Source organism: Myotis yumanensis, unplaced genomic scaffold (genome assembly GCF_028538775.1).
Source record: "Myotis yumanensis isolate MYYU_CA2020_CCGP unplaced genomic scaffold, mMyoYum1.0.hap1 SCAF_5, whole genome shotgun sequence".
In the NCBI taxonomy this organism is placed as follows: Eukaryota; Metazoa; Chordata; class Mammalia; order Chiroptera; family Vespertilionidae; genus Myotis; species Myotis yumanensis.
Genome location: NW_027223756.1, coordinates 102,381,929 through 102,409,278, shown reverse-complemented (window position 1 = coordinate 102,409,278; position 27,350 = coordinate 102,381,929). Strand labels below are relative to the sequence as shown.

Genomic DNA, 27,350 nt, shown 5'->3' with positions numbered 1-27,350 from the left:
AGGTGACATGCGAACTCATTTTTTTGGTTGATTTTTCTTTGTTAAATGGTATTTAAATATATAAAATAAATATCAAAAATATAAGTCTTTGTTTTACTATGGTTGCAAATATCAAAAAGTTTCTATATGTGACACGGCACCAGAGTTAAGTTAGGGTTTTCAAAATGCTGACACGCCGAGCTCAGAAGGTTCGCCATCTCTGGTCTATATGGACAATGCAGTAAGCCACCATCAGTGTGCGCCAAGTTCACTAAGCCCCCACCCCTTCCCAGTCCGCCCCTCAAAAGGCTGCCCACCCTGCACGTGCTGCTGTCCTCCCCTTGGAGACAGCCCGGCAGGTCCTTTTCCTCTAATAAAGCCTGTAGTCCTGGTTTTCGGCCTCCGTCTGATTTTTCAATTCCCTTTCGCTGAGACCACATTCCACTTGCTAAGACAATTTATCTCTTCCCTCCCGACCTGCACAGAGAATTCTCCGCCCAGAAAGCCCGCCAAAGTCCTTTCAAACCCGCTGACTCCCCTCACTGGGGGCTGGCGCCATCTGGGGCTCAGCCACCTGGTGTGCGGATGATCCAATAAATTCGTAATCCCTCACCATTCTGGCCTCGTGTGTTCCTTCGGCGACCCCAACAGAGACCCTGACCCTACCCCCCGTAGTCACCATGATTAATGCTTTGTCCCTGTGTAACACATCCCCTGGAAGCCATTGGGCAACCAGGGCTCTCCTGTCTGTCCTGGGCCACTTCCTAAAATTAACCCTTATTTTCTTGGCTACAAACCGGTTCTGGGCTCATTGGGTTCTGATGTGCTCAGGCAAGCAGACCCCTCTGGTCCGTAACCCATTCACCTCCAAGATTGTACCAAGGGGCACCCAGGGGATCTGCTGGGTGTCGGCTACATTCTCCCTCCTCCCCTGATGGGCAGACCAACCCCTCCTGCCAGGACAGTGGCTCCTTTCTCTGCTCTCTGGGCCTTAGGAGTTTTGGGACCAGGTGGCAGCTGCTGCTTAGAGGCTCAGGGGCTCCTATTGTGTCTCCTGGAGGATGTGTTCTTCCTTGGGAGCCGGATCCCAGGACCCACAGAGCCGGAAGCTGCAGGATGGGAAGCACAGCGCCCCAGTGGGTCTGGAGAGATGACAAGTGTTAGGTTAGGTGGCTCAGGAGGCGGCGTAGGAAATAAAGAGAGTCCAGTTAATCAGAAAAGAAAGAAAGGAAAGGCTTTATTCTGCGTCCTCAGGCGGCCCACGGGCCCCAAAGACAGGGCATGTGGATCCACACCAACAGGGAGGGGGGCGCTATTTTTATACAGCTGTTCAGTGGGGGCGCGGGAGCATGAGCTGTGGGAGTTCCCACCGCGGGGGCCGTCACCGTTTCCAGGTGTCGTCATCTGCCTGGTAGCTGACCTGTCAGGAATTCCAGGGCGGGACCAGTATCTGCGTCACCATCTACCTGGTGCACTGGCCTGTTACGGATTCTAGGAAGGGCCCAGTGTCTGCGTCACCATCTGCCTGGCAGAGGCATGCATCAGCTCCTGGACCCCCTTTCGACCTAACAACAAGCAAGTGAAACAGGAATTTTAGGGGTAAAATAGGACAAGTTTAGTAAATTTTAGAAATTAAGGGGACCATGGAAGAAGCACAGGGCTGCAGAGCAGGAGAAGGTATATGTCCATAGACTAGGGAAGCTGAAAAGCTGCAACGGGTACATTTCAATAGAATGAGGGAGCGAGGAACAGCAAAAGGCCTATATTTACAACATAAAGAGAAGGAAGCCCTTCATCCAGAAGGAGAGGAAGAAAGCCCAAAGGGAACAGGAAAACAATAAGGAAGGAGGGGGGAGAACCGGTTCAACCTTTGAGCCCAGGAGTTACTATAGCAACCAGCCTAAGGGGATAGTGACCATCAGAGGGGATATCAAGGCAGCAGGATCTGCAGCCTTTACTAGTGTAAGCCGTAGGGAAAAGGAAGTCAGCGGTACCCTTTCCCCCCTCTATGAGGGAGTCCGTTCTGTGGGACTCTTCCCCCTCCCCACGTGGGAGAATGTACTTGTTCTTCAATAAATCTCCACCTTTGCTATACCACCTTCTGTCAGTGGATTCATTCCTCGACTCCGGCGGACAAAGAATCCGGGTTCCAGTCCAAAAATTTCGGTTAACAAGGGTGTTTCCCACCCTGTCTCTATTGGAGACACGGCCCCAAGCCTCAGGCTGGATCTGGGATGTATACCTTTCCTGGGGGACAGCATCCTGTCCTCGTAAGGTCTCATCACCAATTTCCATCGCTCTCCAGGTTGGAGCTCCTGGAGGTGGGAGTGCGGCAGCACAGGGGGTCCTGCTGCCCTGACCCTGCAGCGTCGTCATGGAGAGGGCTCTGGGGCAGGCAGCCTGGAGCCCCAGGAAAGGAGTTATCAGATAGCCCCTGAGTCAGAAGAGAGGGCTGGCCCCAGATCAGTTCTTAGTGTGGACAAAAGGGGCCACATGCTAACCTCACGAGCTCAGGGACAGCCTGCGTGGCGGCCTTGCAAACTCAGAGACCTAAAGTAACCACAAACGATGGTCTGAAATGAAAACTTAAAAAAAAAAAAAATTTATGCCCAGTCGGTTTGGCTCAGTGGATACAGTGTCGGCCTGCAGACTGAAAGGTCCCAGGTTTGATTCCGGGCAAGGGCACATGCCTGGGTTGTGGGCTTGATCCCCAGTAGGGGGCTGCACAGGAGGCAGCCAATCAGTGATTCTCTCTCATCATTGATGTTTCTATCTCTCTCTCCCCCTCCCTTCCTCTCTGAAATCAATCAAAATATATTTTTAAAAAAATCTTTGAGAGTATTACAGATGTCCCTCTTTTTTCCCCCATTGCCTCCTTCACCAGTTCCCATCCCACCCCAGGCCTTCGCCCTATTGTCTGTGTCCATAGGTAATGCATATCCTATATAATAAAACCCTAATTTGCAAATAGACCGAATATTTGGCAGAACGACCAGTCGCTATGACAAGCACTGACCACCAGGAGGCAGACACTCAACGCAGGAGCTGCCTCCTGGTGGCCAGTGCACTCCCCCTGTGGGAGCACCGCTCAGTCAGAAGCCGGACTCTCTGCTCCTCAGAGGCGGGAGAGGCTCCTGGTGCCTCTGCTGTGCTTGCCAGCCATGAGCCCAGCTTCTGAGCACAGTGGCGGTGGTGGGAGCCTCTCCCGCCTCCACTGCAGGCGGGCGGTAAGGAGCGAGGAGTCCCGGACTGCGAGAGCTCCAGACTACGGACATCCCCCAGGGGTCCCGGACTGCGAGCGGGTGCAGCCCGGGCTGAGCGCCGCCCCCCCCCCCCCCCGCATGAATTTCGTGCACCGGGCCTCTAGTATGCATATAAAATCTTTGTTTAATCTCTTCCCGCCCTCCCCTCCCCTCTTCCTTCTGATATTCATCAGTCTGTTCCATGTTTCCATGCCTCTGATTGTATTTTATTCACCAGTTTATTTTGTTCATTAGATTTCTTCTGTATTTATTTTTAGATTCAATTGTTGATAGATACATATTTCTTGCCATTTTATTGTTCATACTTTTTATCTTTTTCTTCTTCTTCCTCTTCCAAAAGAATACCCTTCAACAGTTCATATAATACTGGTTTGGTGGTGATGAAATCCTTTAGCTTTTTCTTGTCTGTGAAGATCTTTATCTGATCTTCAATTCTAAATGATAGCTTTGCTGAGTAATCTTGGTTGTAGGTTCTTGCTATTCATCACCTTGAATATTTTTTGCCACTCCCTTCTGGCCTGCAAAGTTTCTGTTGAGAAATCAGCTGACAGTCATATGGGTGCTCCCTTGTAGGTAACTAACTGCTTTTCTCTTGTTGTTTTTAAGATTCTCTCTTTTTCAGATCAACCGAAGGACTTGTATGCATCCATATAACCATAACTAATGGACATAAGACACTGGGGGGTAAGGGAGGGCAGGGGTTTGTCAAGGGCGGGGGGAAAAAAAAGGACACTTATGTAATACCCTTTGTAATACTTTTAGCGAAAAAAAAAAGAAAAATTAAAAAAAAAAAAAAGATTCTCTCTTTTTCTTTAACCCTTGGCATTTTAATTACCATATGTCTTGGTGTGGGCCTCTTTGGGTTCCTCTTGTTTGGGACTCTCTGCACTTCCTGGACTTGTAAGTCTATTTCTTTCACCAGGTAGGGGAAGTTTTCTGTCATTATTTCTTCAAATAGTTTTCAATATCTTGCTCTCTCTTCTCTTTCTGGCACCTCCATAAGTTTTCTTGCTTCCATTTCTTTAATTTGTAGCACAATACGAGTCCCATTAAGCTCTAAGCAGCTTCTTTAATTTGTCTCCTCATTTTGGCTGTTTCCCTGTGTTTGTTTCTATGCATTGCGTAGAGCTACTATGTCTCCTTGAGTTGGTAGAGTGGCCTTCTATAGTAGGTGTCCAGTAGGACCCAGTGGCTTAGCTTCCCCAGTCACCTGAGCTGGGCACTCTAGGTGCACTCCTGTGTGGGCTGTGTGCACAATCTTGTTATTGATCCTTGATTGCTGTTGGTGTCACTAGGAGGAATTGACCTCCGAGCCAATTGGCTGTGAAGACCAGCTGTGTCTATAATGGAAGAGATACTATGCAGGAGACACCCCTATAGAGCAGGACTTGCTTCAGTGGGGCTTTGGTGCTCAGTGAGTCTGCCCCTTGAGTGTGTTGCTTATGGATGTGAAGAATTATAACCTGCTATGATCTGACACTGATCACTGGGTACACTGGCACTTGGGTCACCAGGGAGGTGAAAAGTCAGCCACTGCCTGGGGCCACCTGTCAGTTGCTACAGAGAGATCTGCAGATGGCTGCTACTTGTATTGGGCTAGGAAGTGCCCAGGTGAGGCCCAGCTGTGAAGCAAGGCAGGGTGGTTCTAGTGCTGGCTCTTGGGCTTTTTATTGATAGGTTTGGGGCACGCTGACTCCAGCTGCTGCTTGTTTAAGAGATTTTAGAAAAGTCTGAAGCCTGAGCCAGGACAGGCCATTCATATGGAGAAGCAACTGCAAACAGCTTGGGTAGGGCTGCAAATTGGATGGGGTGGGGTTCTCAGGGAATCACCTGGGTGGAATGAACAGTGTGGGCTATGCTGATGGAAACTCAGATATGGCTGCCAGTCAGCCCTGCAACAGGGGAGGTCTCAGCACAGGAACAATGACCTGTGTGAGCATCCCTGTTTGGGAGAAAGCTGCCCCTGAGTTCCTGCCCCAATGCCAGACAGTCCAGTTTCTCCCCATATGTCTCTGGATTCCCCCAAAGCCACCACCCTGGTGTTAGAGCTCAGAGGAAGTGTGGCCATTAAAGTTTGTGCTCAGGCCCTTTAAGAGGAACATCTGGGACTCCAGCAGCCTCTGTGTCACTCAGCCACAATCCCCACTGGTTTTTATAGCCTGAAGTTACGGGGACTTCTCTTCCTTGCTCTGGAAACCTGGGTCTGGTGTGAGGCTGGGACCCCCTATCTCATGGAGGCCTCAGAGATATCTGTCCTGATTAAAAAAACAGTACACATGGGTGTCTGACCAGCCCATTCCTCACCTCTGCCCCTCCTACTAGTCTCAATGTGCTGAAAGTAAAACTTTTTATTTATTTCTTTATTATTATTGTTTAAGTATGTTCTTATTGATTTTTTAGAGAGAGGGAGGGAGAGGAATATCAAGCCTGTAACTGAGGTATGTGCCCTTGACCGGAGTTGAACCTGGGACCCTTCAGTTCACAGGCCAACACTCTATCCACTGAGCCAAACCTGCTAGGGCTGAAATTAAAACTTTTTAATTAAAAGCAGTTTATGGCAGGTTGTCATGTCATGGCCTAAGATCTTCCCTGACAAAATCAATCTTTCCCTTAATTAAGCTTGTTTATTGACTTTTGCATCTACAGTAACATTCCTTTGGAATGTCAGGTAACTCCCCTTTCTCCAGACCACTCAGGACTGGGTGGAGACCATAAATCATGTTAATCATTAACTGTTAACTGTCATTTTACTCTTCATCCAATCCCAGAGGTTTCCCTGATTTGCTTTCTCCCACCTCCCTAATCTATCACCAATGGATTTCATATAACTCAATTAAGTCTTCTCTTAATTATAATCCTATATAATAATAGACAAACATGGTAATTGACTGTACCTTTGCTACACCTCCCATGGGCTAATCAGCACGATATGCAAATTAACCGCCAACAGAGATGGCAGCTAATTTGCATATAATTTGCATATACCAACTGGGAGCGAAGACTGAAGACACCGTAGAAGGAAGCCAAGCAATGGAGCCGAGGTAGCGGAGACGGGCAGGAGAGAAGCAGCAGAGACGGTCGGGGTAGGAGCCGCAGAGACGGGAGCGAAGCCCTATTCTTGCAGGAATCCTCCTGCAACGGGCCTCTAGTATACAAAATAAGATACAAAACTGCCATTTTCTGGAACATTTTCTCCATCTGTTGAGATTTTGCTTCCCAATAATTGTACACGGTTTGGCTCAAATAAACTCACAAAAATTCTCTATAGGTTTGAATGTTTCTTAGAGTTGACATCAGTTTTGTAGGAATGAATTCAAACGAATGACCCTGACTGCATTGTGATAAAGACAATTTATGAAAGCAATTGAAACAAGCAAATGTATTAAAGAAGCAAGGGAAGCAAATCTACCATCCAGCACGACACGCTTAATGGGCTCTCAGCTGATCTGAGAGAGAGTTGGGTGGGGGGTGTCTGCCTTATATACTTTTCTGTGTATGAATTTTTAAATTTCTCTGCGCAATATCTCAGTATAGATTAATTTTCAAGGTTCTCCTTTTACTTTGTTGTGGCCTTCCCAGAATTCATGAAAAGCACCAGACAATTTTATCTTGCCAACGCTTGAGACTGTTGGCTTCTCTGTTTAGACAGTAAAAAATAAAACTGCCTTTTTTCCCTTTCCCCTTTCCACCTCTTTTCTGGCATTCTCTGGTTAGGGAGCCTGTTATTTAATTAATTAATTAATTAATTAATTTAAATATATTTTTATTGATTTCAAAGAGGAAGGGAGAGGGAGAGATAGAAACATCAATGATGAGCCCAGCCAGCGTGGCTCAGTGGTTGAGCGTTGACCTATGAACCAGGGGGTCAAGGTGCCATTCTGGTCAGGGTACATGCCTGGGTTTCGGGCTCCATCCCCAGTGTGGGGTGTGCAGGAAGCAGCCGATCAATGATTCTCTCATTGATGTTTCTATCTCTCTCTCCCTCTTCCTTCCTCTCTGAAATCAATAAAAATATCTTTAAAAAAAAGAAACATCAATGATGAGAGAATCATTCATCAGCTGCCTCTTGCACTCTCCACTCTGGGGATCGAGCCCATAACTTGGGCATGTGCCCTGACTGGGAATCAAACTGTGACCTCTTGGTTCCTAGGTTGATGATCAGCCACTGAGACACGCCAGCAGGGCTAACCATTTGTTCTCAAGTTTCCTTGGTTTGGCGAAGATAATGGCTTATTATTTACAAGCCAGCTGCAGCTGTCCAAACTGCTTGGCCTTGTTTAATTATTTTGTCTCAGTTTCCCTATTCCTCCTGCCTCGGAATTTTTCTAGCTTCTCGCTATCCTGTAACAGTTCTTTGGTCCAAGGCAATGTAAGACAGATTAAGTGTTGGCAGGTCAAACACGGACTCCTCGGACGGCAGTGCTGGCCCAGGCCCACCGGCAGGATAGGCAGAGCCACACCTGGGAGGTGCCCATTGCAGGAGAAGCGCTGGTCGGTGCCAGGGACATAACTAACAAAGACCGAGCAACTGCCCCAGACTCGGGGAGGCCGAGGAGGCTTGACAACTCTAGGAAATGTGATCCCAGATGGGATCCTGGATCAGAAAAAGGGCATTATAGGACAGAGTTTGAATAAGATCTGTTGACTAGTTAACAGTCTTTAATCCAATGTTAATTTCCTCTTTTTTAAAAAATATATTTTATTGATTTTTTTACAGAGAGGAAGGGAGAGAGATAGATAGTTAGAAACATCGATGGGAGAGAAACATCGACCAGCTGCCTCCTGCACATCTCCCACGGGGGATGTGCCCGCAACCCAGGTACATGCCCTTGACCGGAATCGAACCCGGGACCTTTCAGTCCGCAGGCCGAGGCTCTATCCACTGAGCCAAACCGGTTTTGGCTTCATTTCCTCTTTAAAAAAAAATATTTTATTGATTTTTTACAGAGAAGAAGGGAGAGGGATAGAGAGTTAGAAACATCGACGAGAGAGAAACACCAATCAGCTGCCTCCTGCACACTCCCTACTGGTATGTGCCTGCAATCAAGGTACATGCCCTTGACTGGAATTGAACCTGGGACCTTTGAGTCCGTAGGCCGATGCTCTATCCACTGAGCCAAACCAGTTAGGGCAATTTCCTCTTTTTAATAATTGTATTGTTGTTATAAAGGATTTTAACAGCTGGGTGAAGGGTATACCAGCATTCTTTGTACTATTTTAAAAAACAAATTTGTTGAGATATATAATTTATATACCAAAGATTTACCCTTTTAAAATATGTAATTCAATGACTTTTAGTAAATGCACTCACTTGTGCAAGCATCAACATAGTCTGGTCTTAGAACATTCTCATCACCCCAATAGCCCCAGCCCCAGGCCCCCACTGATCTGTCCTCTGTCCCGCCTGTTGTGTCTTTTCTGGACATCTACACTAATAAAAGAGAAAGATGCAAATTGACCGTGCCTTTTGCAGCGCCCACCAGCCAATCAGGAGCGAGTATGCAAATTAACCCAACAAAGCTGGTGGGTTAATTTGCATACACAGGCACCAAGAGGCCTGGGGCAGGCGCCCTGCACTGCCCCAGCTGCTCCGGGCCTCTGGGCAGCATGGGAAGGCAGAAAGGCGGCTCTGGGCCGGAGCGAAGGTGGTTCCAGCAGCCAGGGGAAGGAAGGCCCATTCTTGCACGAATCTTTGTGCATCGGGCCTCTAGTTTAACATTAAGGGAATCATGATGTGTGTGTTTTTGTGTCTGTCACAATTTACTCTAATGTTTTTGAGGTCTTTGCACTGTCACAGCTTTTTTCTTTTATTTTTTGTATGTGAGTAAATTCTTTAAATTTAATCAGTCCTTTATGAAACTTCCCAATTAATTAGTAAACAATGGCTTATTTTAATAGCCTTAAACATTGGCTGCCATTTAAACAAGACAGTCTAAAAAAAAAAGGCAATCACATAATAGTTTCTAGTCATTTACAAGTGGATGGTATACATTTAGATACAGAGGTAGAAGTTCACTTTTACAATGTCTCACTAATACACATTTACCAGATTCAAGGCACAAAATAGTTTGCTTTATTAAAAAATACTGTAAAAATGTCATTTGCTGTTGTACAAGGTGAATAAAACTTTTAAATGAATCTTTACAGCAGTGGTTCTCAACCTTCTGGCCCTTTAAATACAGTTCCTCATGTTGTGACCCAACCATAAAGTTATTTTCGTTGCTACTTCATAACTGTAATGTTGCTACTGTGATGAATCGTCATGTAAATATCTGATATGCAGGATGGTCTTAGGCGACCCCTGTGAAAGGGTCGTTCGACCGCCAAAGGGGTCGTGACCCACAGGTTGAGAACCGCTGCTTTACAGCCTTCCATATGTACTCCATAGTGTAAGATCCCCCCACCCCCTTACTCATCATAGTTGGCACAAAAATGAGGATTTTTTTTTAAATGTAGAAGTCCCCATTTTTAGAAATGCCCTCTTTGCTCATCTGCTATGTGTTCTAGATAAAAGTCCCCCAAAGAAATGAAACACAGCGACCTCCTGAAGAAAGGGCACATCTGTTTGCAGCAGAATTCATAGGTAGGAAATGCATGATCTTTTTTGGATAACTCGGTCCCCAGGGACAGACACTTAAGGAAGGTTTCAGAGAGAAAGTTTGAAAATCCAGCTAACACTTTAGTCGTTGTGACTTTAAGAAAGAGACCCGATTATCTTACCAAATCAAACATCACTTGATTCAAACTGATGGAGATTTCAAAATTCCTTTTTAGAAGAGCTATATAGACACCAGGAAAGGGCCGCGCAGGCTTTGCAAAACAAAAACTGAGGAACCAGGAGAAAGCATCGCACTCTCTGTCCTTGAAGTTGCAAGGGTGTCAACTGACTAGAGTTTAATGACAAGAATTAATGGACTCTATGGGAATTAAGAAAAGCCACACACGTGAAACACACTGTAGTTATCATCTCTAGACTCTCTGCTCATTAAAAAAAATATCATGGGAGCCTGGGGACGCCACACAACGCTTGTCTGAAAGAACTGACTGGCCCCCACTGAAAACAGCTCCACCTCACTTTTGCTGACCGCGTTGTTCCAAGTACTCTAGTCGGTTACTTTACACGTTATTTTTTAAAAAGTTGATTAATAAAAAATAGTCCACACGAATTCAGAATCCCGAGAATGTCCGAAGTGCTGATGGGGTGAACATTTTTCTCGTCTTCCGAGGGAAACGGCACTCCACCCAGAAGATTCCCAGATGCTGTTTTTTGCGTCATTATTGTTTGTGGCTTGTTTTCTTTGAGCGAGAAAGGGGTACGTACACTTGTCCGCTCCTAGGGACCGACACACGCACACGACTGCTTTGAAAGGAAGGATGCTCTCCATGACGGTCAGATCTGTATGAGGTGCAGCTCATGGGCTGGTCAGTGAGGATGGCCCTCACGCCTGCTGTGCACAGTAGTCCGGCTGCAGAGGGGGCAGAAAAGGCTCGCTCTCCTTCCAGATCCCACAGCCTCTGAATATGCCAGTGTCTACCAGGTGCGGGCAAACCAGCGTTGTCTTAATTCCATCCCTTTCAGCAGCCTTCAACTCGTGGCTCAGGGATTCAGGGAAACCCATGATTCCACATTTACTGGCACAGGAATCCTCGACTCTGATACTGAACAATCCCAAGGAACTTGCAGCTGTCACGATATGACCATGACTCATCTACAGTACTGGAGCAAGAAAGCTTTCGTGGTTGTATGCCTATTGCCTGGGTTTAGTAGTTAGCAGGCTCCTCGGCTGTGGTCTCTGTCACAGCTTTTTTTCTATGTCTGAAATTATCTATCTATACTTATAAAAGGGTAATATGCTAATTAGACTGGGAGACCTACTGGACGTCCTTCCGGACAAAGCCATGGTGGTGGGGCCAAGGCAGAGGCAGTTAGGGGCAATCAGGCCAGGAGGGGAGGGCAGTTGGGGGTGATCAGGCCAGCGGGGGCGGGGGGGGGGGGCAGTTGGGAGTGAGCAGGCCAGCAGGCAGAGTGGTTAGGGGTGAGCAGGAAGGCAGGCAGGTGAGCAGTTAGGAGCCAGTGGTCCCAGATTGTGAGAGGGATGTCCAACTGCCGGTTTAGGTCCAATCCCTGCCTAAACCGGCAGTTGGACATCCCCCAAGGGGTCCCAGTTTGGAGAGGGTGCAGGCCGGGCTGAGAGACAACCCCCCCAATGCACAAATTTCATGCATCAGGCCACTAGTCTACACTAATAAAAGAGAAACATGGTAATTAGCGTACGACCGCTACCCTTCCCATTGGCTAATCAGCATATCCTTATGCAAATTAACTGTCAGCCAAGATGGCGGACAGCAGCCATGCGCTGAAGTAAACAGGGAGGCTTGCTTGCTCCAGTGATGGCGAACTCCAATGTTCCCTGCCTGCTGCTGCCGGCCTCTCAGCTGCAACTATAAGCAACTATGTTGCAAATATAGAAGCTAAACAAAACCCCAGAAACCAGCTTTCAGTCAGCCCGGCTTCAGCCAGCCTGACCGCAACATTGTATCAAATACAGAAGGAAAAAAAAAGGCCAGAAACCGGCCTTCAGCAGCCGAGGCCTCAGAGCTAAAGCTGGCCCAGAATAAATTTAAAAAATAAAGAAAAAAGGAGCGGTTGGGAGCTTCAGTCACCCGCCAGCCTGAAAACGGCCCTCAGCCCCTCACCCAGACTGGCCAGGAACCCCAGTGGGGACCCCCACCCTAATCCAGGACACCCTTCAGGGCAAACCAGCTGGCCCCCACCCATGCACCAGGCCTCTATCCTATATAGTAAAAGGGTAATATGCCTCCCGGCACCGGGATCAGCGTGACAGGGGGCAGCGCCCAAACCCCCTGATCGTCCTGCGGCTCTGTGTGTGACAGGGGGTGGGGCCACAACCTCCCCATCCGCCCTGCTCTGTTCATGACAGGGGAAGGCGCCCCAACCCCCTGATCAGCCCTGCTCTGTGCCTGATAGGGGGGAGCTCCCCAACCCCCTGATCGGCCCTGCTCTGTGAGTGACAGGGGGCAGCGCCCCAACCCCCCTGATGGGCCCTGCTCTGTGCATGACAGGGGGTGGGGCCGCAACTTCTCTATCGACCCTGCCTTGAGTGTGACAGAGGGCGGTGCCCCAACCCCCCAATTGGCTCTACCCTGAGCTTGACTAGGGGTGGCATCGAAACCTCCCGATCCGCCCTGCTCTGTGCATGACAGGGGGCAGCGCCCCAACTCCCCAATCGGCCCTGCTCTGAGCCCAACCAGGGGCTGCACCTAGGGATTGGGCCTGCCCTCTGCCACCCGGGAGCAGGCCTAAGCCAGCAGGTCATTATCTCCTGAGGGGTCCCAGACTGCGAGAGGGCACAGGATGGGCTGAGGGACCCCCCCCCCCGCCCCAGTGCACAAATTTTTGTGCACAGGGCCTCTAGTCCTATCTAATAAAAGAGAAACATGGTAATTAGCCATACCTCCGCTACCCTTCCCATTGGCTAATCAGGGTGATATGCAAATTAACTGCCAGCCAAGATGGCGGCCGGCAGCCAGGCAACTGGAAGCGAACATGAGGCTTGCTTGCTTCAGTGACGGAGGAAGCCAACGTTCCCTGCCGCTGCTGGGCTCTGAGCTTGCAGTTTGAAACATTGTTACAAATATAGAAGCTAAATAAAACCCCAGAAACCTGCTTTCAGCTGTCAGAGCTGGAGTTGAAACAGTGTTTCAATTATAGAACCCAAACAAACCAGATACCTGCTTTCAGCAGCCGAGGCCTCAGAGCTGGAGCCAAGCCTCAGAGCTAAAGCTGGCCCAGAATAAAAAAAAAGAAAAAAAGGAGCGGTTGGGAGCTTCAGTCACCCACCAGCCTGAAAACAGCCCTCAGCCCCTCACCCAGACTGGCCAGGCACCCCAGTGGGGACCCCCACCCTCAAGGGGGTGTGACCAGCTGCAAACAGCCATCATCCCCTCACCCAGGCTGGCCAGGCACCCAAGTGGGACCCCCACCCTGATCCAGGACACCCTTCAGTGCAAACCAGCCGGCCCCCACCCGTGCACCAGGCCTCTATCCTATATAGTAAAAGAGTAATATGCCTCCCAGCACTGGGATCAGTGGAGCCGCGAGGCTTCCCGGCACCGGGATCAGCGTGACAGGGGGCAGAGCCCAAACCCCCTGATCGCCCTGCAGCTCTGTGTGTGACAGGGTGGGCACCCCAACCCCCTGATCGGCCCTGCTCTGTGGGTGATAGAGGGCGGCGCCCCAACCCCTCCCCCCCCACGGGCCCTGCTCTGTGTGTGACAGGGTACGGTGCCCCAACCCCCTGATCCGCCCTACTCTGAGTGACAGGGGGGAGCTCCCCAACCCTCTGATCGACCCTGCTCTGTGCGTGACAGGGTACGGAGCCCCAACCCCCCTGATGGGCCCTGCTCTGTGAGTGACAGGGGACAGCGCCCCAACCCTCTGATTGGCCCTGCTCTGTGCGTGACAGGGGGTGGTGACGCAACCTCCCCATCGACCCTGCCTTGAGTGTGACAGGAGGCGGTGCCCCAACCCCCCAATTGGCCCTACCCTGAGCGTCACTGAGGGTGGCATCATAACCTCCACATCCGCCCTGCTCTGTGCATGACAGGGGGCGGTGCTCCAACTCCCCAATCAGCCCTGCTCTGAGCCCGACCAGGGGCTGCACCTAGGGATTGGGCATGTCCTCTGCCACCCGGTAGCAGGCCTAAGCCAGCAGGTCATTATCTTCCGAGGGGTCCCAGACTGCGAGAGGGCACAGGCCGGGCTGAGGGACCCCCCCCTCCCCACCGAGTGCACAAATTTTTGTGCACTGGGCCTCTAATATATATATAAAAGGCTAATATGCTAAGTGTCCCACCCTCCGATCGGTCGCTATGATGCGTACTGACCACCAGGGGGCAGATGCTCAACGCAGGAGCTGCTGAGCTGCAGTGGCTTGGCAGTGGCAGTTCTCAGGTGACGCACCCCAAAAGCAGAGAGAAAGGAGCCTGATTCCTTGCGGGGCCACGTGATTCCACCTTTGGCCATGGGTTATGTTGTTGCTGGGGCACTGTTGGCCCTGAATCTGGTTTACTGGACACTTGCGTTTGTGTTCCACACCCTGTACCACAGCAACTTTGCAGAGTGCCCTCTTGCACCACGGGATCCCTTGGGGGATGTGGGAGAGCTGGTTTCAGCCCCATCCCCGCAGGCCAGGCCGAGGGACCTCATCTGCCAGAGGGACCCTGCTCACTCTGCAGACACCGGGGAGGGACCAAGGGAGATTGGCTCCAGGGTGTGTCTGGCCGTCTCGTCCAGTCCCACCCCACTGGCCACCTTCTAATTAATTTCCTTTCAATGTGCATGAATCTGTGCACTGGGTCACTAGTTTCAAATAAAAAGCTGGGGGTGAGGGGAAGAGAATACAGATCATTGCCCCTTCTAGTGTGGGAGGGACCACTGTGCTACCCAGTGGCTAGTAGGTCTTCTCTGGCTGGCTTGGTTGGCAGTCAGCTGTGACCGAGCTCTCTGGGGGCCATGCAGAGCCTCCACCACTGCCACCGCAGCTCCATGGTGAGCCCCTTTTCCAGCACGAGGGTGGCTGATGGCCGAGGTTGTCGATGCCACTGCAGCTGCAATATGAACTTGACTTGGTTGAATGTGCAGGAAGTAGTCCACAGTAATCTGCCAGGGACCATCTGCTTTTTGTAGGGACCGGACTGGTGGAGGAAATGGGCATGGGTGAGGGAGCCCTCCACCCTGCATCCTGTACGGCTTCAGGGTGGCACCCATCTCTGCCATTCTTGGCTGGAGAAGCGGTTTCAGTAGCTCTGCCAGGCCCCGTTGCTATGGGACCCTCTCAACCCCACTGCTTTCAGGGAGCCCGATTCTGTTACAGCATCTGCTGCTATCAGTCTGGGCCTCGGAGGAAAGGCCACCCCGCTTCTCTTTGGTAAATGGATGTCCTCTGGGTGTTCTTGCAGAATCTAATGGCAAGTGGGGTTTTTGGCCCATCAGAAATGTAGAGTTTGCTGGCCGGTGTGCTGAGTGGTTAGAGAATCAGCTGAGCACTGAAGGGTCTTGGGTTTGATTCCCCATCAAGGGCACCTACCTAGTTGCAGATTTTATTACCACCCCCAGTCTGGGTTGTGTGCGAGGCAACTAATTGATGTTTCTGTCACATCGATGTTTCTCTCTCTCCCCCCTCCCCCCTCCCTTCCACTATCTCTTAAAAAAAAATCAATGGAAAAAATATCCCCACTTCTTGGGTGAGGATTTAAAAACAAAAAAAAAAGACTTGCAGAGTATGTCCAGGTCAGCATGCCCTTCACCCAGCACTTGAACTCCTTCCTCCACTGCCTGTGGCAACGCCTGTATTTCTGCTTCCCTGAGCCAGGGCCACGGCTTTCTCAAAGCTTCCACACCAAGCTGGCAGTGATTGGCTGTTTCCTGGGGGCTGTGCCAGGTAGTAAGTCCTGTGTTACAGCAGGTGCTCCCCTACAGATAAGCCCTCCCTGATCCCCTTTCCTGTGAGGAGCCCTGAAGCCCTGCCCCTCGGTCCCTGGCACTCCCATTCCTCCTGCCTGGCCCCTTGGCACGTGCGGGCTTCCAGCATGCAGCCGTCTTCTCTGGGCAGGCCCGGCACTTCCCCGCCAGGTTTCGTCATGACATTGTAAATGGAAGTAGACCTTGGTGCTTGAGTTCTGGCTAAGAAAGAATTCAGAGCCAGGATTCAAACTCGTGAGGGGAAATTTATTCAGCAAACAAAACAAAAGTACACTCGAAAAAGTTCCCAGCAGGGTGTGGGCCAGGGAGGGTTTCCTGCTTTCTCCCCAAGCCACCCCGTCCCAGGTCCCTGTCCCTGCCTGGAAGTCAGATGGGGCTTTTCTCCAGCTCCCTTGTCCCTCGCTGGGTGGGGGTAGGGGCAGGGGGTTCAGGAGTGGAGGTGTGGGTGTTGGGGAGGGAGCTCCCACATGACTAGTTACAGGCCAGAGGAGAAAAGATCAGGGGACATCTGACCTGCGTGACCCGAGAGGACAGTGTGCCTTCGGGGCGAGGGCCTGAGGACAACAGTTACTCCCATCACTTGCTCTCCGGGTTCTGCCTGTCACTAGGTGTCCTGGGCTCCCTGCCCTGGTGACATTCAGACCCGGCCTATGGTCCTGCCCTGCTCTGCTCCTGCCTGTCTGACTGCCTACCACAGCATGACCCTGTGAGTGGTCAGGTGGCCAGGAGGAAATGTGGGCCCCCCAGGGGAAGGAGCAGAGACCTGTGCATAATTTTCTTTAAAAAAAAAATTGAGGGCTAGAAAAAATGGCGGAGGCTTAGACGGACGTGTTGGTGCTTTGTCCCGGAGCAGATAAGGGCGAGCAGCTGAAACGGGTAACAGTCAGCCCAATCAAGCTAAGGAGGCTCAGCTGAGAGACAGTTTGCAGCCAGGAAAGACAGAGACCTCCTAAAAAATGGGGATGGTTAGAGATTGAGGCTGAAACCTCCCCCTGGGCGCCAGCGCAGCGGCGAGACCTCGCCATCTTGTGTAGCTGTTATCCGCATCCAGAGATCGGCTACTAACCCGGAGGCAACGACTCTAAAGCAGCGCGACTGCAAGAGCCCAGAGGAGACCTGCACCCCTCCACGGAAAGGTTAGACTTACCCCAAAGGTGCGGTTTGCAATTCAGGTTGGAGCGAGGAACGCGCGCGCGGGCGGGAAATCTGCGCCCCCCAAAATCCGCGCCCATAGAGGCCAGCGTGACCCTCAAGTGGGGAGGGCTCCCGCAGGGCTGCTGGCAGAAGGTAACACTATAAATAAGCCCATAGTTGGACTGGATGCAAAAGGGCTGCCTCAGAGTTTCCCTGATAGCCGGCTACTTGGTGCCAGGGGCTTGAGCGCGCGCAGAGACTCCGCGCAGTTCTGGAGGGTGGAACCCTGCGAGTTCGCACAGCTTCCCAGGCTCTTGTTTACACACTTCCTCTTACTTCTGTGAGTTTGATTGTTGACCCCAGTGCATGTGATTGCCCAATTGGGGTCACTAGCAGAGCTTGTAGGGGAAGATTGTTTTCGGGGAGCCTGGGAAACAGAGCTGGGAGTGGCGCCTGGGGAACCAGCTCTGGGCGGAGCTGGTTCAGGTACAATAGAGAGCTCCTGGCCAGAGAGAACTTATAGCCTCGGAGGTCAATCCAGACACACTGCCACCCAGAGGCAGAGCCACGAACTGACTCTTCTGTAAATACAGATAAGGCAATAAGGGGATTTTACGGCCGGCCTTAAAATCAGGACTGTGGCTTACAACACGGAGGAACAGTGTATCAGAGGGAAATTCAACATTCTCCTGAATTCCGGGCATGCCAATAAGAAGAGTAGAAGATCTGAAGCACCTGCATTACTGCACATTTTTATTTTTTTAAATTACTTTTTCACCTTTTAACTAAGAAAACATTTTTTTTTCTTTTTTTCTTTTTTCTTTTTCTCCATCACCGGATTTTGCCCTTTCAGCTACTACATTTTTATTTTTAACTAGTATTATTACCGCTACCATTTTACCATTTTTTAAAGTGTCATTTTATTTTGTCTTTATTTTATTTTGGGACTAATGTTCTCCATTCTATTTTCATCGTTCCTTTAGCAACATTTTTCTCTACCTCAATTTGCCTCTGTGCTAAACAATCTTCCCCACTTTTTCCCTTTTGCTGTCCTGTTTCTCTTACCCTACTCCAGCTTTAGATTTTCCCTATTCTTTTTACCCCCTGTCAAAATTTCACCCTACTTATATATCCTATGTCCAATCCCCTGCTCTAAATCCTTATACACCTTTCCCTTATCTTCCTTCACTATCCAATTTTTTATTTTTTATTTTTATTTTATTTTTTTTTCTTCTTCTTCTTTTCTCTTGCTATTGTTTTATTGTTGTTTGCTTGATTGACGAGTATATTGGGGTTGGTTTTTTTTTTAGGATTGTTTGTGAGGTTAGACTGCTTATTCTTTTTATTTTCCTGCCCCTCCCCCTCCCATCCCCCCCCCCCCCCCCCGCCCCCGGTTATTTCTGTGCTTCTGTTTTCTGCCGGGAGCCGGTCCATCCTTGCTGTTTCAAGGGACCTGGCATATATGGCATACTGTTCTTAATATGTTTGCTCACCTTCTTGGTGCTATGTGTTTTAACCAAGGTCACCTCTCCGAGAAAGGTTGTTTCCCCAGGTGGGGATTTTTCCCTGAGGTTAGGGAGGGGATACAACCCCTTAATTGCCAGGCGGGTAGTTAAGCTACATAATCTTTACTCCCTGGAATGGAGATAAGAAACGCCCTAACCTTTGTAATAGAAATTGACAGGACTAAAATCGGCTGGTATAAATATGGATGTAACAAGACAATAAACATCAGCTCCTCATCAGCTCCTCATCAGCTCCTCATCAGAACCTCGTCAGATCCTAACCAGAACCTAGCCAGAGAACATGGCAAAAGATCCTGGACAGAACCTGGCTACAGAACTTCACTGGAGAACCTAGACAGAACATGGCAAAAGAACCTGGATATAACCTGGTGACTGAACCTGGCTGGAGAACCTGGAGAACCTAGCTGGAGAACCTAGCGAGAGAACATGGCACCAGAACTTGGTTGGAGATCCTGACCAGAACTTGGTTGGAGTTCCTAACCAGAACTTCGCTGGAGATCCTGACCAGAACTTCGCTGGAGATCCTGGAGGGAGAACCTCGCTATGCTGATGAACTGAAACCAGTTTCCATGTCATTCATTCTTCGCCGACTCCGTCCACACCTTTGGGGATCCCTGGACCCGTTGGGGTTGGACCCCAACAGTTTTCCCTTGCGTCGCTTGATATTATTGGTTGTTTGTAGTTTGTATTCATCTCCAGGAATTTGTTGCTGTAATTTGTTGGTATTAGTGGCGGATCTATAGGAGTTTTCTCCTCATATAAATAGTCTCTTCCCCTTTTATACTTCATTCTCTTTTCTCTCTTACTTTTTTTTCCTCCTCTTTTTTCCCCTCCCTTTTTCCAATTTCATTTTTGCACTCCTTTTTTTCTTTCTTTCTTTTTTCTCTTCTACCTTTTTCTCTTCTTTCGCCCTTATCTCCTAACTCTCTTAGCTCGGGTGGCCACCTTTATTTGGGGTTAGTAATATCGTAAATACAATAGTGTTCAGTGCCTGGTACGTTGTGCCTTGTTGTGTTGTATTTTGTGCCTTTAAATCAACGCAGCAGATTCAAGCAACAGCGGCCTCCTGATCACCACACGCTCTGCCTGGGGAACAGCTGCTGTGTGTGAAGCCTCTCTCCACCAGCCAGAAGAGCCACCACAGCTGTGAACAGCACCCACCAGAGGCTCTGCTATCAACAGAGGAGCCGCTGCTACCACAACCGCCCAAGGAGCAACCACAGCCCGAGGAGCCACTGCCGCCCAGGGAGCAGCCACTGCCACCCAGGGTCCAGCCACTGAATGACTCAACAACTAGTCATGTCAGTGAGATCAAACATGGGTAGACAAAGAAACCCCCAAAGGAAAGAAAAGGAGGACTCACCAGAAAAGCAGCTAAGTGAGACAGAGATATGCAACATGACAGAAAAAGAATTCAGAATAAGGTTCCTAGAGTACATGCACCGGATGTTCAAGAAGCAAGAAGAAACAGATGAAAAAATCAACTACTTATGCAAGAAGCTAGAAGAAACAGATGAAAAAATCAACAACTTAAGTAAGTCCCAAGAAGAAATGAAGAGCGACATAGCTGCAATAAAAAACACCATTGAAAGTATCAACAGTAGACTGGGAGAAGCGGAGGACCGAATTAGTGAGTTAGAAGACAAGGAAGCAAAACACACTCAAACTGTACTGCAAATGGAGAAAAAAATTAAAAGACAGGAGGAGAGCCTAAGGGAGCTTTGGGACAACATGAAACAAAACAACATACGAATAATAGGGGTGCCAGAACAACAGAAAGATGAACATGGATTAGAAAACATATTCGAAGAAATAATATCAGAAAACTTCCCTGAGGTGGGGAAGAAAAAAGTCACACAAGCCCAGAGAGTCCCAAACAAGGTGAACCCAAAAAGACCCACACCAAGACACATCATAATTACCATGGCAAATGTTCAGGATAAAGAGAGAATCTTACAGGCTGCAAGAGAGAGACGGAAAGTAACATACAAGGGATCTCCCATTAGATTATCAAATGATTTCTCAACAGAAACACATCAGGCCAGAAAAGAATGGACGGAAATCTACAAAGTGATGCAAAGCAAAGGACTGAATCCAAGAATACTCTATCCAGCAAGGCTATCATTCAAAATTGAAGGGGAAATAAGAAGCTTCACAGACAAAAAAGGGCTAAGGGAGTTTATCACCACCAAGCCAGCCATGCAAGAAATGCTAAAGGGACTGGTGTAACTGCAGTGGGAAGACCAGGGAGGGTTGGGGGACTGGAGGGAGGGGAGTAAGAGATCAACCGAAGGACTTGTATGCATCCATATAACCATAACTAATGGACATAAGACACTGGGGGGTAAGGGAGGGCAGGGGCTTGTTAAGGGTGGGGGGGAAAAAGGACACTTATGTAATACCCTTTGTAATACTTTTAGCGAAAAATAAAAATTTAAAAAAAAAAATTGAGGGAGAAACCAAGATGGTGACATAGGTAAACACCAGAAATTGCTGCCTCCCACAACAAATTCAAAAATACAACTAGAAGACAAAACGGACATCATCCAGAACTACAGGAAGGCTGGCTGAGTGGAAATTCTACAACTAGAAGGAAAGAGAAAAGCACACTGAGACTCAGAGGAGGTGCAGAAGTAAAGTGCAGAGGTACAGAGGCGCACACTGAAAGGGCTGGCACCTGAGGACTCGGCTGTCTTTTTGAATTGGGAGGGAGTCACAAGCCCCCGACTGCTCTGAACTCCCATTCCGGGTGAGTCTCTGGGGACCCAGACTCATATGGGGAGAAACTGGACTGTCTGGCAGTGGGCAGAACTCGGAACTTGAGGGCGGTTTTCTCTCAGCGGTGCTTGCAGCGATTACCAGGACACTGAGACGTGGGGCCTCTTAGGGCAGGGCTGAGGATCAACCATAGTTGCTTGCTCCGCCCTGTTGATTCCCTGAGACCCCGCGCCACCCAAGCTGCAGCAGAGGCTTTTGCATATAAATGCCCTGGCCCTTTGCAATCAGAAAATTACCTAACAAACTGCAGCTGGGCCAGACAGACCCAGAACTTCCAAGAGAAGGCCCAAGGCCCCACAGCAGCTTGCATTGCTTCACAGCTGGGCCTCATTTGGGCACCTCCAAACCCCAAACAAGGAAGGGGAATCTGCAGATCTCTTCGTAGCTCCTGCTGAGTAGCCTCAGGCAGAGGCTAAATTAGGACCTCCTTAGATCCAAGAGCCAGTGTACCCAGTGGTCAGAGTGGGACCATCCAGATTACAACTCCTCAGATTCATAAGGGACACACTCAGGGGGCAGACTCAGTGAGCACCAAAGCCCTACTGAAGCAAGTCTTGCCCCATAAGGGTGTCTTCAGCACAGAAGTTCTCCCACCATAGACACAGCTGATTCTCACAGCCAATTGGCCTGGAGGTCAATTCCTCCCAGTGATGCCTACAACAATCAAGGCTTAACTACAACAAGACTGTGCACAAAGCTCACAAAGGGATGCACCAAGAGTGTCCACCTCAGGTAATTGGGGAGGCTGAGCCACTGGGCCCTATAGGACACTTAGCACACAAAGCCACTCTACCAACACAGGGAAGCATAAAAAAATGCGGAGACAAAGAAACAGGTCACAAATGACAGAAATGGAGGAAAGCAAACAACTGGATATAGAATTCAAAACCACGGTTATAAGGTTTTTCAAGAATTTTCTAGAAACCGCCGATAAATTTAGTGAGACCCTGGAGGATATGAAAAAAGACCATCTAGAAATTAAGCATACACTGACTGAAATAAAGAATAATATACAGAGATCCAACAGCAGACAAGAGGATCCCAAGAATCAAGTCAAAGATTTGAAATACGAAGAAGCAAAAAATACCCAACCAGAAAAGCAAAAAGCAAAAAGAATCCAAAAATATGAAGATAGTTTAAGTAGCCTCTGGGACAACTTCAAGCACACCAACATCCGAATTATAGGGGTGCCAGAAGAAGAGAGAGAGCAAGATATTGAAAACTATTTGAAGAAATAATGATAGAAAACTTTCCCTATCTGGTGAAAGAAATAGACTTACAAGTCCAGGTAGTGCAGAGAACCCCAAACAAAAGGAATCCAAAGAGGACCACACCAAGACACATCATCATTAAAATGCCAAGAGCAAAAGACAAAGAGAGAATCTTAAAAGCAGCAAGAGAAAGAGACTCAATTACCTACAAGGGAGTACCCATACGACTGTCAGCTGATTTCTCAACAGAAACTATGCAGGCCAGAAGGGAGTGGCAAGAAATATTCAAAGTGCTGAATAGCAAGAACCTACAACCAAAATTACTTTATCCAGCAAAGCTATCATTCAGAATTGAAGGTCAGATAAAGAGCTTCACAGATAAGGAAAAGCTAAAGGAGTTCATCACCACCAAACCAGTATTATATGAAATGCTGAAAGGTATTCTTTAAGAAGAGGAAGAAGAAAAAGGTAAAGATAAAAATTATTAACAAATACATATCTATCAACAAGTGAATCTAAAAACCAAGTGAATAAAAAATCTGATGAACAGAGTAAACTGGTGAATATAATAGAATCAGTGGCATAGAAAGGGAGTGTACTGACAATTCTTGGGGGGAAAGGGGTGTGGGGGTGCAGGAAGAGACTGGACAAAAATCGTGCACCTATGGATGAGGACAGTGGGAGGGGTAAGGGCAGAGGGTGGGGTGGGAACTGGGTGGAGGAGAGCTATGGGGGGGAAAAAGAGGAACAACTGTAATAATCTGAACAATAAAGATTTAATTAAAAAAAATAAAAACTATCCTATCTAATAAAAGAGAAACATGGTAATTAGTGTATGACTGCTACCCTTCCCATTGGCTAATCAGGGCGATATGCAAATTAACTGCCAGCCAAGATGGCAGCCGGCAGCCAGGCAGCTGGAAGCGAACATGAGGCTTGCTTGCTTCAGTGAAGGAGGACTCCAATGTTCACCGCATGCCTTGCCGGCCTCTGAGCTGGCAGTTTGAAACATTGTAACAAATATAGAAGCTAAACAAAACCCCAGAAACCAGCTTTCAGCCAGCTGGGATCTCAGAGCTGGAGATGATAGTGTTTCAATTATAGAACCGAAACAAACCAAATACCTGCTTTCAGCAGCAGAGGCCTTGGCCCAGAATAAAAAAAAAAAGAAAAAAAGGAGCGGTTGGGAGCTTCAGTCACCCACCAGCCTGAAAACAGCCCTCAGCCCCTCACCCAGACTGGCCAGGCACCCCAGTGGGGACCCCCACCTTCAAGGGGGTGTGACCAGCTGCAAACAGCCATCGTCCCCTCATCCAGGCTGGCCAGGCACCTCAGTGGGGACCCCCACCCTGATCCAGGACACCCTTCAGGGCAAACCAGCCGGCCCCTACCCATGCACCAGGCCTCTATCCTATATAGTAAAAGGGTAATATGCCTCCCAGCACTGGGATCAGTAGAGCCGAGAGGCCTCCCGGCACCGGGATCAGCGTGACAGGGGGCAGCGCCCAAACCCCCTGATCGCCCTGCGGCTCTGTGTGTGACAGGGGGCGGGGCCACAACCTCCCTATCTGCCCTGCTCTGTTCGTGACAGGGGAAGGCGCCCCAACCCCCTGATCAGCCCTGCTCTGTGCCTGATAGAGGGGAGCTCCCCAACCCCCTGATCACCCTGCGGCTCTGTGTGTGACAGGGTGCGGCCCCCAACACCCCCCCTCCACGGGCCCTGCTCTGTGTGTGACGGGGTAGAGCCATAACCTCCCCATCGGCCCTGCCCTGAGTGTGAGAGTGGCGGCGCCCCAACCCCCTGATCCGCCCTGCTCTGTGTGGCAGGGGGTGGTGCCCCAACTCCCCTATTGGCCCTACTCTATGCGTGACAGGGGGGAGCTCCCCAACCCCCTGATGGGCCCTGCTCTGTGCGTCACAGGGGGTGGCGCCACAACCTCCCCATCGACCCTGCCTTGAGTGTGACAGGGGGCGGTGCGCCAACCCCCCAATCGGCCCTACCCTGAGCATGACTGAGGGTGGCATCGCAACCTCCCAATCTGCCCTGCTCTGTGCATGACAGGGGGTGGCGCCCCAACTCCCCAATCAGCCCTGCTCTGAGCCCGACCAGGGGCTGCACCTAGGGTTTGGGGCCTGCCTTCTACCACCCGGGAGTGGGCCTAAGCCTGCAGGTCGTTATCTCCCGAGGGGTCCCAGACTGCAAGAGGGCACAGGCCGGGCTGAGGGACCCCCCCCACCCCCCCAGTGCACAAATTTTTGTGCACCGAGCCTCTAGTTGACAATAAAAAAAAATTGATTTGAGAGAAAGAGAGAGAGAGAGATCAATTTGTTGTTCCACTTATTTATGCATTCATTGGTTGTTTCTTGTATGTGCCCTGGCTGGAGATTGAACCTGAAACGTTGAAGTTTACTCAGGCAGGCTAAATCGCTAAGTAGCCATCTCAGATGGTGATGAAAGAAAACTGAATTCATTTAAGGAAAAGGGCATGGGAGATGGGGATATCCAAAGGGAAGGGCTGCTGTCCATGGCTCCCCTGGTTGCAAGTCTCGTGGGGTCCCTTAGAGGTTGGGGGATGCGTGCCTGTCGAGGGATGGTACGGGCATGCCCCTGGAGGAGGAGCGCGCACCAGGTCCTTTGTCCTGAGTGTGTTTCTCTCTCTTGCAGGTGGAAATCTTAGGGGAGGGTCTTAATGGATAGTCATCACCTCTCCAGGGTGCTCTTCACGGTCGTGGTCTCCACTGATTGGTTGGTGCCAGGCGGTCTTTTGTCAGTGTAGCTGGTCCTGAGACACTTATTTCGTTTTGCCAGTTTTCTGGGCCTGGAGCTGAACTATAACTGAGGCCTAGATATTATCTTTAGGGAGGAAAAAGTCAGGGGGTCTCAACCTCATGACCAGTGATGTGCTAGGGGAGGACAGGTACCCCTAGGGGTGAGGTTCTTGTTTTCCCAGCTTGCCCCTTGCTAGGTGGGCATCAGGGGCTTTCAGCCCTGGTGAGTTTCTGTACTGGCCCATGGTCCTGGCTCTAACAGAACCCACAACCTTGGCCTATCAGGGTGATGCTCTAACCAACTGAGCTAACTGGCCAGGGCCCCTGTGTGTGACTTGCAAGGAAGAGGAAAGCACCAGCCCTCAGGAGGGAGGAGCAGCTCACCTACAGGCAGAGGTTGGGGATCTGCCTCCCGAGGTTTCCTAGGGCAGCAATCAGCTGTGCCCATCAGAGTGTCAGGCCCCCCTCCTCCTAACCAGGACGGTGACCTTGGTGTAGTGCACGTGGTGGGCTGAGAGTGCAACCTTCACATCGAGATCCTGGCTGATCCCCTCAGCTCTGTGTGCCCTTCCGATAGGCTGCCAGGGAGTCCCTCTGATATCACACTGTCTTCAGCTGATGATTAATCACCCTCAGCTTTTCATTTTCTTTCTTTCTTTCTTTCTTTCTTTCTTTCTTTCTTTCTTTCTTTCTTTCTTTCTTTCTTTCTTTTCTTTCTCTCTCTCTCTCTCTCTCTCTTTCTTTCTAGTATTTTATTTTTATTGATTTCATAGAGGAAGAGGGAGGGAGAGAGAGATAGAAACATCAGTGATGAGAGAGAATCATTGATCAGCTGCCTCCTACACACCCCCTGCTGGGGATTGATCCCACAATCCGGACATGTGCCCTTGACCAGAATCGAACCTGGGACCTTTCAGTCTGCAGGCTGATGCTCTATCCACTGAGTAAAACCAGCCAGGGCTCATTGTCTTTCTTAAATGCATCACTGACAGCTCCCAGGAACAGCCTTCTGAAGCCACAGATTTTTGCTCTTTTTATTTAATTTAAATACTAGAGGCCCAGAGCACAAAATTCGTGCACAGGGAAGGAGGGGGAAGGGGGAAGCAGTGTCCCTCAGCCTGGCCTGTGCCCTCTCGCAATCCGGAACCCCTCGGGTACGGTCCCTAGGACTGGGCAGTGATCAGGGTCTATTGGGGCTTTCCCTCCTCCAGCCGCCAGCAGCTGGCCCCATCCCCACAGCTGCCACTGCTTGCCATCTGTGTGGTGCTGCCCCCCTCCACCACCACCGGTCGCCTCCCTCTGTGGGCGACAGGCCTGGGGTGTGATTGCTTGGCTGGCCTGGGCCTCCCTCTGTGGGGCAATTGTGGGGTGATGGTGGGGCCCCTCCGACCAATCGCATCGCGCCGCCCTGGCTGGCCTGGGCCTCCCTCTGTGGGGCAATCGTGGGGCGATGGTGGGGCCCCTCCGACTGATCGCATCGCACCCGCCTTGGCTGGCCTGGGCCTCCCTCTGTGGGGCAATCGTGGGGTGATGGTGGGGCCCCTCCGACCGATCGCATCGCACCCGCCTTGGCTGGCCTGGCGCCAGTGCATGTCATAGCGTGGTGGTCGGGATCAAACCTACAAACCAGATACATGCCCTTGACCGGGAATCAAACCTGTGACCCTTTGTGCACAGTCTGACGCTCTAACCACTGAGCACCGGCCAGGGCAAGAACCTGGGTACGTTTGAAAGCACAGAACCAAGGTAGACCCTTAGTATTCAAGATCAGGGATGGCCCTCGTGTCAGGGTGAGGAAGCTACAGCATCCTGCAGCTGGAGCCTTCACCACTTACCAGGAACACAATTCCACTCTCTTTCCACAGCCTTGGCAGGTTCTGCTTCCCAGGTACAACCATGAACGGAGCCTCCTGCATGGCCTCCGTGAGCGGCCTCATAGCCCTGTGTCCTCCCACAGCTGTCCCTGCTCCTCTCCTCGCTTCCAGAGGGACCTACCCAGAGTGGCCTGAGGCCGGGAAGCGGGCAGGGAAGGCTTCAGACTTCACCACATTGGACAGAACAGGAAATCCTGCACTCCACGCCCCACGCACCACGCCCCTCGCCCCTGGGGCAGACGCTGTACTTACTGTCACCTGTGTTTTTGCAGCGGACAGCACCTCCTTTTCCTTGGCAGGTCACCCCTCCA

The 27,350-nt window shown here is 50.0% G+C and overlaps 1 pseudogene; it reads right to left on the bottom strand.

Moving 5' to 3' along the window:
• The window catches only part of LOC139011536 (nuclear receptor-binding factor 2-like), a 43,187-nt pseudogene extending 16,085 nt beyond the window's left edge, over positions 1 to 27,102 (bottom strand).
• Positions 27,103 to 27,350: the final 248 nt, after the last annotated feature.